This window comes from Bufo bufo, chromosome 11 (assembly GCF_905171765.1).
Source record: "Bufo bufo chromosome 11, aBufBuf1.1, whole genome shotgun sequence".
In the NCBI taxonomy this organism is placed as follows: Eukaryota; Metazoa; Chordata; class Amphibia; order Anura; family Bufonidae; genus Bufo; species Bufo bufo.
In genome coordinates, this window is record NC_053399.1 from 54,582,102 (window position 1) to 54,593,295 (window position 11,194).

Genomic DNA, 11,194 nt, shown 5'->3' on the forward strand with positions numbered 1-11,194 from the left:
GGCATGATTTAGGATTACGTGCAGTCAAACATTATCTGGAACGGGACCAAGAAATGTCCTCCCCTCAGAAGGAATTCATTCTAAACGCAATACAATTCATTCTAGAACACAATTTTTTCACCTTTAACGATACCTTTTACATACAAACAAGGGGTACCGCTATGGGTACGAAATTCGCACCCTCTTACGCAAACTTGTTCGTAGGCCTTTTTGAAGAGTCTCTAGGTCTCCAATCCCATAAGGATGTGCTTTTTTACCGCCGATATATCGATGACATTATCTTCATCTGGGGGGGCAACGCTGAGGACATAACTCCATTCATACGGAAAATGCAAATGTGATCGCACACTACATCCAGCACTCTGCCCTCCATGCTGGACGAGACATTGGTTTATATTTTGGCCAAAGCATAGTAAGCCACTCACCGCGTCAAGGCTGTCTCATGAGTGGTCCCTAACTCTTGTTCCTACCTGTTCATGGGCCATGACAGCCACATAAAATCCAGGGAATACCCCTTATTTTTTTCTTTGTAGTATATATTGGAGGCGTGGCGATCTCCTTGGAGTCATTGCACACCTGACCAGTTAATCTGTCCTTGAGGCTGGTTTTAAAGTCAGTATAAAACTGAGTCTGCTTGTATAGAACCTACCATTAGCCATTTGGCTCCAGGAGAAGTATATGGTGGGTTCAGCATGCATGTTGGTACTTGCATCCCTGGATCCGATGAAAGCTGTAATGGCACCGGACGGGGTTACAAGCAAAGTGTACTTGGCTTGCATGCTGACCTGCATTCCCTGGATTTTATGTGGCTGTCATGGCCCATGAACAGGTAGGAACAAGAGTTAGGGACCACTCATGAGACAGCCTGTCACGGAACCATGAACCAGACGTACAACAAGAGATAAGTGAAAATAAGAAGGCTTTATTGAAAATAAAGCTGTAAAGCAAAAGTCCAAACGGATGGTGAAACCGAGCAGAGTCTTTGCGAAGCCAGAGGTCAGGAACCAGAAGGGTAGTCAGACGAAGCCAGGATCAGGAACCAGCAGGGTAGTCAGACGAAGCCAGGATCAGGAACCAGCAGGGTAGTCAGACGAAGCCAGGATCAGGAACCAGCAGGGTAGTCAGACGAAGCCAGGATCAGGAACCAGAAGCGGCAGCAGTCTTAGAAGCATGTGAACACAAGAGGACCAAGCAAGGAACTGAAGCCACAGACCTCCTATATATATGAGCTAGGCATCCAGCTCCTCCAGGGGAAGGAGGAGCCGCAGGGTGGAAGGCTACAAGAAACCCAGGACCCAAGATGGCCGCCAGCACATGTCAAACGAAGGAGAGCAGCAAGCAGGTAAGACCATGACAGTACCTCCCCCTCAAGGGCCCCTCCTCCGCGGAGCACAAAACGGTTTCTGAGGGAAGCGTGCGTGGAAGGCTCGGAGCAAGGCAGGAGCATGGACATCTGCGGAGGGAACCCAGGAACGCTCCTCTGGACCATAACCACGCCAATGGACCAAAAACTGCAACCGACCGCGGACCAGGCGTGAGTCCAGGATATTGCTCACCTCATATTCCTCACGATTGCCCACTTGGACCGGACGAGGCCGAGGAACCGAGGAAGTGAAACGATTACACACCAGTGGCTTCAACAGGGAGACATGAAACACGTTGGAGATCCGCATGCCAGGAGGAAGCGCAAGGGCATAGGCTACCGGGTTTACCCTGCGAAGCACTCGGAAGGGACCAACAAAGCGAGGCGCCAGCTTGGGAGTGGGCACTCGAAGGTTGAGGTTGCGGGTGGACAACCATACACGGTCTCCGACCTGGTAGGAAGGAGCAGGCGCTCGTCTGCGATCAGCCTGGAATCTCTGGCGCTGCGCAGAGACCTCAAGGGACTTCTGGATCTGTACCCAAGAAGCACGTAGGACGGAAAGGTGATCCTCCACAGCCGGAATATCCTGGGGAGAGAATACCTCCGGTAACACGGCAGGTTGGAACCCATAATTGGCCATGAAGGGAGACGTCCCAGAGGAAGAGTTCACCGCCGTGTTCCTGGCAAACTCAGCCCAAGGCAGGAGGTCAACCCAATTGTCTTGGTGATCGGAGACATAGCAACGAAGGAATTGCTCCAAGGCCTGATTGGATCGTTCTGCGGCCCCATTGGACTGAGGGTGGTAGGCCGAGGAGAAGGAGAGATGAATCCCCAACTGGGAGCAAAAGGCGCGCCAGAACCTGGACACAAACTGACTCCCCCGATCCGACACAATCTCCTTAGGCAAACCGTGCAACCGGAAGACCTCCCTGGCAAAAATCGTGGCCAACTCTTGTGCAGAGGGTAACTTCTTGAGAGGAACACAGTGGCACATTTTGGAAAACCGATCCACAATCATGAGAATGACCGTATGGCCTCGGGATGCAGGGAGGTCCACAATAAAATCCATCCCCAGGTGTGACCATGGGCGCTCCCCGGTGGCTATGGGTTGCAGAAGGCCCAACGGAAGGTGCCGAGGGGACTTACTCTGGGCACAAACGGAGCATGCCGCTACATATGCGGCGATGTCGGAACGTAGGGAAGGCCACCAGAACAGACGTGAAACAGCCCAGGACAGCTGATTCTTTCCAGGATGCCCCGCGGTCTTGGAGTTATGGTAGGTTCGCAACAACCGAGTGCGCAACTCCTCAGGCACAAAACATCTGCCGTTGGGTCTCCCAGAGGGAGCACCAGATTGAGCCGCCAAAATCTGCTCACCCAGGGGAGAGGTCAGGCTGGTGCGAATGGCGGCCAGGATCTGATTCGGAGGTATGACCGAAGTCGGAATCGACTCCTCCCTGGACAGCTCGGAGTACTGCCGTGATAAGGCATCCGCCCTGATGTTCTTGGAACCGGGTAGGTAGGAGACCACGTAATTAAAACGTGACAAGAACAGAGCCCATCTGGCCTGACGTGGTGTCAATCTCTTGGCCTCAGAAAGGTAGGTCAGATTCTTGTGGTCCGTCAGGATGAGAACCGGAACCACCGAACCCTCGAGCAAGTGCCTCCATTCTTTAAGGGCCTGCACGATGGCCAATAACTCCCTGTCACCAATCTGATAGTTGCACTCCGCGGAAGACAGTTTCCGGGAGTAAAACCCACAAGGAAGCAGAGGACCCTCTGGTGTTCTACGCTGAGACAGAAGGGCGCCTACTCCCGTCTCAGACGCGTCCACCTCGAGGACAAAGGGCAACCCAGGGTTGGGATGCGACAGAATCGGAGCCGACACAAAGGCGGACTTTAGGGCCTCAAAAGCTCGGATGGCCTCGAGCGGCCAGACCTGGGAATTACTGCCCTTCCTGGTCAGATCCGTGAGAGGCTTGGCCAGCATGGAAAAGTCCCTGATGAACTTCCGATAATAATTGGCGAAGCCCAAAAAGCGCTGCAGGGAACGAAGACCACTGGGCTGGGGCCACTGTAAGACAGCCGAAACCTTCTCAGGATCCATGGAGAACCCCTCAGCGGAAATGATGTAACCTAAGAAGGTTACCTGGGATCGGTGAAATTCGCATTTCTCAAGCTTACCGAACAGCTTGTTCTCTCGTAACCGTTGCAACACTCGTCTGACATCCAGAATGTGGGCCTCCATGGATTCAGAATATACCAAGATGTCATCCAAATAGACTACCACACACTGCTGCAACAGGTCACGGAAAACATCGTTGATGAATTCCTGAAAGACTGCGGGCGCATTGCACAACCCAAAGGGCATAACCAAGGATTCGTAATGACCGGTCCTGGTGTTAAACGCGGTCTTCCACTCATCGCCCGCCTTGATCCTTACCAAGTTATATGCCGCCCTCAGGTCGAGTTTGGTAAAGACCGTGGCCCCTTTAAGGCGATCGAACAGCTCGGAAATCAAGGGTATCGGGTAAGCGTTCTTGATCGTGATGCGATTGAGACCCCTGTAATCGATGCAAGGCCTCAACTCACCGCCCTTCTTTTTCACAAAGAAAAATCCAGCCCCTGCCGGGGACGAAGATTTGCGAATGTGTCCGCGTGAAAGCGCCTCCCTCACGTACTCCTCCATGGCCTCATTCTCCGCTACCGACAGTGGATAGACTTTGCCACGAGGAGGAACGGCACCAGATTGTAACTCTATGGCACAATCGTATGGGCGGTGCGGAGGTAGGGCAACCGCGCGCACCTTATCGAATACATCCCGGTACTCCTCGTATTCAGGAGGCAACAGAGAGTCCGAGGAAGTACACAGCAACTTGACAGACCCATGGATGCAACTAGCCCCACACTGCGGTGACCACGAGAGGATCTTGACCGATCTCCAATCGAAAGTCGGATTATGCTTCTGGAGCCAGGGGTACCCCAAGACCACCGAGTAGTGTGGAGACGAAATAACCTGGAGGCAGACCGACTCTCTGTGAACGGCACCAATGGCTATCCCCACTGGAAGGGTCTCATGAGTCACGTGTGGCGGCAGAAGGGGTCTGCCGTCTATCGCCTCAAGAGCCAGTGGGGAACCTCGAGCCTGCAGAGGAATGGAATTGGCGGCAGCGAACACACTATCAATGAACAAACCACCAGCACCAGAGTCCACCAACGCCTGGGTCGTCACCGAGCCCCCGACCCAGGAGAGGACAACAGTGATCAGTGGTTTGTCAACACGGGAAACCGGGGACGAGGAGACTCCACCCAAGATCTGCCCCCGACAGGATCTCAGGGTACGAGCGTTTCCCGGACGGTTCGGACATGCCAACCGAAAATGCCCACCGAGACCACAGTACATGCATCGGCCCTCGCGTCTCCGGAGTGCCCTCTCCCCCTCGGACAGGCGAGCAAACCCCAGCTGCATGGGTTCACCCCCAGACAAGTCATCCCCAGGAGGCGTGGGAGGAGAGGGAGGCACGGGTGGGACAGCAAACGTAGGCACCAATCTGTTAGAAGACCTCCGCAGGTTCTCCTTAAAGGAAGGTCTCTCCCTGAGTCTGGTGTCAATCAAAATCAGGAAAGAAATAAGAGACTCGAGCTCAACTGGTAGGTCCTTAGCTGCAACCTCATCCTTCAAGGCATCCGAGAGACCATGAGAGAAAGCAGCGACCAGAGCCTCATTATTCCAGCCCACCTCTGCTGCCAGGGTACGAAACTCAATGGCGTATTCAGCTACGGATCGTGAACCCTGTCTGATGGACATAAGGAGCTTCGCAGCAGAGGCAGCACGAGCCGGCACATCGAATACCTTCCGAAGAGAAGCAACAAAACCGGAAAACTCGGCAACCACCGGATTGTTGTTCTCCCATTAAGGGCTGGCCCAGGCCAAGGCCTTGTCCGAGAGCAGCGAGATCAAGAAGCCCACCTTTGATCTCTCAGTAGGAAAGGCATGTGGCAGCAACTCGAAATAAATGCCCACCTGGTTAAGGAAACCTCGGCACTGAGTTGGCTCTCCCCCAAAGCGCTGTGGAAGAGGGGCAGAACCGGTCATACCCCGAAACACCGCAGGCGCAACAACAGGTGTCGGGGTAGACTCTGGCGCAACAACCGGAGCGGCAGTAGGAGCGAGCCCAGGAGCGACAACCGACCCATCGGCAACGGGAGCGAAATGAGCCGTGCGTTCAAGCAGGGTTTGCAACGCCACAGCGAACCGACCCAACAGGTGATCCTGCTGATCAAGTCTGGCAACCAGCGTGGGTAGTGAGGATGGCCCTGTACCGTCAGAATTCATGGCTTGGTCCTAATGTCACGGAACCATGAACCAGACGTACAACAAGAGATAAGTGAAAATAAGAAGGCTTTATTGAAAATAAAGCTGTAAAGCAAAAGTCCAAACGGATGGTGAAACCGAGCAGAGTCTTTGCGAAGCCAGAGGTCAGGAACCAGAAGGGTAGTCAGACGAAGCCAGGATCAGGAACCAGCAGGGTAGTCAGACGAAGCCAGGATCAGGAACCAGCAGGGTAGTCAGACGAAGCCAGGATCAGGAACCAGCAGGGTAGTCAGACGAAGCCAGGATCAGGAACCAGAAGCGGCAGCAGTCTTAGAAGCATGTGAACACAAGAGGACCAAGCAAGGAACTGAAGCCACAGACCTCCTATATATATGAGCTAGGCATCCAGCTCCTCCCAGGGGAAGGAGGAGCCGCAGGGTGGAAGGCTACAAGAAACCCAGGACCCAAGATGGCCGCCAGCACATGTCAAACGAAGGAGAGCAGCAAGCAGGTAAGACCATGACACAGCCTTGACGCGGTGAGTGGCTTACTATGCTTTGGCCAAAATATAAACCAATGTCTCGTCCAGCATGGAGGGCAGAGTGCTGGATGTAGTGTGCGATCACATTTGCATTTTCCGTTTGTATATGTATTTCGCCAAAAAAAAAGACCCCTTATTTTTTTCTTTGTAGTATATATTGGAGGCGTGGCGATCTCCTTGGAGTCATTGCACACCTGACCAGTTAATCTGTCCTTGAGGCTGGTTTTAAAGTCAGTATAAAACTGAGTCTGCTTGTATAGAACCTACCATTAGCCATTTGGCTCCAGGAGAAGTATATGGTGGGTTCAGCATGCATGTTGGTACTTGCATCCCTGGATCCGATGAAAGCTGTAATGGCACCGGACGGGGTTACAAGCAAAGTGTACTTGGCTTGCATGCTGACCTGCATTCCCTGGATTTTATGTGGCTGTCATGGCCCATGAACAGGTAGGAACAAGAGTTAGGGACCACTCATGAGACAGCCTTGACGCGGTGAGTGGCTTACTATGCTTTGGCCAAAATATAAACCAATGTCTCGTCCAGCATGGAGGGCAGAGTGCTGGATGTAGTGTGCGATCACATTTGCATTTTCCGTTTGTATATGTATTTCGCCATAGTGATCTGCACCTGCAGCAGGTTGTGCTGACCCAACCCCTTATTAATAACTCCATTCATATCGATGTTAAATCAGAACGACTGGGGCCTTCAATTTACATATGAATCCGACTCCAAGAGCTCAACATTTTTAGATTTTCAGATCGAAATCATCAACAACAAGATTACCACCAGCACTCATTTTAAAAAAGTAGACGCCAACAGCTACTTAGAATACTCCAGCTGCCACCACACCAAATGGAAGAAAAATATACCTTACGGGCAAATGAAAAGAGTACGGAGAAACTGTTCCAACGAAAAGACCCTCAAAACACAACTAGGAATTCTTAAAGATCGTTTTCTGGAAAAAGGCTACCCCAAAAGTCTAATCAAGGCGTCGACCCAGAGGATCCTAAAAATAGATCAAAAAGAAGCGTTGAAACCACCACTCCCAAAAACTACGGACGAGAAAGGATACCAATACAACCTTATCACCAGATACAGCAGAGACCATCAAAACATCAGAAAAGTAGTAATGAAGCACTGGAATATCCTGCTGAAAGATCCCATCCTCAAAAATATACTACCCCAATTGCCGTCCATAACTTTTAGAAGGGCACAAACCATCAAAAATATCATCGCCCCATCCTGTCCCAAACTCAAAGCCCCTACGAATACAATCGTTCCACTACCCATGAAAAAAGGATGTTTTAAATGTGGCATTAAAAAGTGCAAATGCTGCGCAATGATTGCACACGGCACTAAGACCATCGAAACAGGGGGTCCCTCGGGTCCCTGGACTATAAAACAAGATTTAAACTGCGGAACCAGAAACGTCATCTATCTCCTAAAATGTCCCTGCGGTTTAAAATACGTCGGTAGGACCACACAAACCCTCAGAGAAAGAATGTGTGAGCACAGGTCCAACATTAAACGTAAAGTCCTAACACACAGCGTATCACGACATTTCTCCGAAAGGCATGAGGGATCCATAATCGGTCTCACAGTCACACCCCTAGAAACCATCACCTCATCATACCAACAGTTATGCCGGAAGGAAATGTTCTGGATATTTACACTAAACACCCTATCCCCTTTCGGTTTGAATGAATGTCTAGAATATTCTAACTATTAAAAGAGTACCACTATCCCAACCCTGTATTTTTCACCTATGATACAATCACAGCATCATCCATACGTCCCTATCCGTATACGCATTTAAAACATGATATCTATGTATCTATCTATACAGATATTTTTTATAAAAAATAAAAATAAAAAATTTCTTTTATATATATATATATTTTTTTATTTTAATTTTATTTTTAATTTTATTTTTTATTTTATTTTTATCTATATATTATTTTTATATATATATATATATTATTTTCTTATATAGTTATATATTTTTTATGATACATATTTTTTACAAGTTATATATATATATGAGTTGTTTCTAGATATGATCCATTGATCAATGTATATATTTATCATCAATATCACCCCTGTCAATTAATCATGATCTTTCCACTATCACTTGTTGGATTACTATTGATACCTGCTGCAGTCCCCCTTGTATTATCTAAAATATCGCCCCTTATTAGAACCCTTCCCCCAAACCCCAATCACATGACAATGGATAAAATGACTCCACCCACACTAATTGACACCATTGTGCAAAAACCTATATGTATTAATATCCCGAGACTCAGTATGAATCTATTCGTAAGGACCCCCCCCCCCCCCCCCCCCCTTTGTTTTTCTTTCCCTTTTTTTTCTTTTTGTTTTGTTTTCAAACCCCTTGACGATATAACATACACACCCCCGTCTGGAGGCGCGGTTCCGGTTCTGGTGCGTTCCACGATGGGACACACCGGAAGTCGGGTATGCGTTCCACCATGAACATTACATAAGACTTTGCACAGACCCATAGTAGCACCCGGGACTTCCGTTTCCGGTGCGCTCCACGGTGGAATATACCGGAAGTCCGGTTTGCGTTCCACTGTGGCGCAGTGAAGAAAGGGGGACACACACTATCTTTCACATTCAAAGGAGGGTGTAGGTTACCCCTACTAACCCCATATGTTTTTTAAATGGCCCCACTGTATTTTAGATTGATTTTACCTATCGAACCAATGCTTTTGAGATGTAGAGGTCGTCACTTCCGATGCGTTCCACAGTGGAACGCATGCAGAAACCGGAAGTGACACAATTTGATGCCGTTCCTGACGGTCTTTTTGGCTTTTTCACATACTATTTAAACCCCATCTTATTGTATATTGTATATTGAATGTATCTGTACTTTAGATCGATTTTACCTATCAAACCAATTCTTTTGAGATGTAGAGGTCGTCACTTCCGATGCGTTCCACAGTGGAACGCATGCAGAAACCGGAAGTGACACAATTTGATGCCGTTTTTGGCGGTCTTTTTGGCTATTCCACATGCTATTTAAACCCCATCTTACTGTATATTGAATGTCTATGCTCCTGATGAAGGGGACCCATTAAGAGGCCCCGAAACGCGTTGAGCTGCTCCTTCCCCCAACCCTGGCTCTTGGAATAAAAAGAATAAAAGAAAGAACAAGGACTCGAGAGTGATCTTTGTCCATTTCTAAGACTCTACTGGCGATCCAGGCGCAGGAGGTGTAGTGTGGGTGTCTTGAGCTTTATCCCACATTACCCTCCTGGGTGAAGTGAGTCACTTAAATTTTGATTTTATATTTTAATTTTATACTTGTCAATTTATAATTGTCTTAACCATATGTTTTTATCTCAATTAGCGACATAATACTTTTATCTCAATTAGCGACATAATAAGTGCTATCTTTTATGGGTTATATACCCCCACAAATTTAGATATTAGGGATTTTGGCGCCGCTCCCGTGGTCCTTTTTTAGCGTCTCCACGCTACCCCACTCCCAATCTTTAAATCACCCACCGAGAGTCCTTTAGGTGGGTTGAGACCATTTGGCTGCCTGCCCTTATCTGCCCCACCACTTTCACCGTACACGGAAATTAAAAGATACTCATTCTGTCCTACCTTTGGCGCCCTGCGCAGTTAACCCTGGACCATCGTTTTGAAGGCCCAGTGACTAACCCTCTCTTTTTTCCTTATCCTGTCTCTGACCTTATGGAGAAGGGCAGTCCAGGCATTGTTGGACGCAGAGAGCCAGGTGATCCTGATACCTTCCAACCGGGTGGCTGGGAACTACACTCACCTAAAGAATTATTAGGAACACCTGTTCTATTTCTCATTAATGCAATTATCTAGTCAACCAATCACATGGCAGTTGCTTCAATGCATTTAGGGGGGTGGTCCTGGTCAAGACAATCTCCTGAACTCCAAACTGAATGTCAGAATGGGAAAGAAAGGTGATTTAAGCAATTTTGAGCATGGCATGGTTGTTGGTGCCAGACGGGCCGGTCTGAGTATTTCACAATCTGCTCAGTTACTGGGATTTTCACGCACAACCATTTCTAGGGTTTACAAAGAATGGTGTGAAAAGGGAAAAACATCCAGTATGCGGCGGTCCTGTGGGCAAAAATGCCTTGTGGATGCTAGAGGTCAGAGGAGAATGGGCCGACTGATTTAAGCTGAAGAGCAATGTTGACTGAAATAACCACTCGTTACAACCGAGGTATGCAGCAAAGCATTTGTGAAGCCACAACACGCACAACCTTGAGGCGGATGGGCTACAACAGCAGAAGACCCCACCGGGTACCACTCATCTCCACTACAAATAGGAAAAAGAGGCTACAATTTTCACAAGCTCACCAAAATTGGACTGTTGAAGACTGGAAAAATGTTGCCTGGTCTGATGAGTCTCGATTTCTGTTGAGACATTCAAATGGTAGAGTCCGAATTTGGCGTAAACAGAATGAGAACATGTATCCATCCTCTGATGGCTACTTCCAGCAGGATAATGCACCATGTCACAAAGCTCGAATCATTTCAAATTGGTTTCTTGAACATGACAATGAGTTCACTGTACTAAAATGGCCCCCACAGTCACCAGATCTCAACCCAATAGAGCATCTTTGGGATGTGGTGGAACGGGAGCTTCGTGCCCTGGATGTGCATCCCTCAAATCTCCATCAACTGCAAGATGCTATCCTATCAATATGGGCCAACATTTCTAAAGAATGCTATCAGCACCTTGTTGAATCAATGCCACGTAGAATTAAGGCAGTTCTGAAGGCAAAAGGGGGTTCAACACTGTATTAGTATGGTGTTCCTAATAATTCTTTAGGTGAGTGTATGTGCAGGACATTTATGCAGAAAGGGACGTAACTCCTGCAAAACCTGAAACTGTCCGTTTAAATGAGAGCGTGACGGAGATACATATTGAACTCGGTAGTGTAAGTGAGATGACCATTGG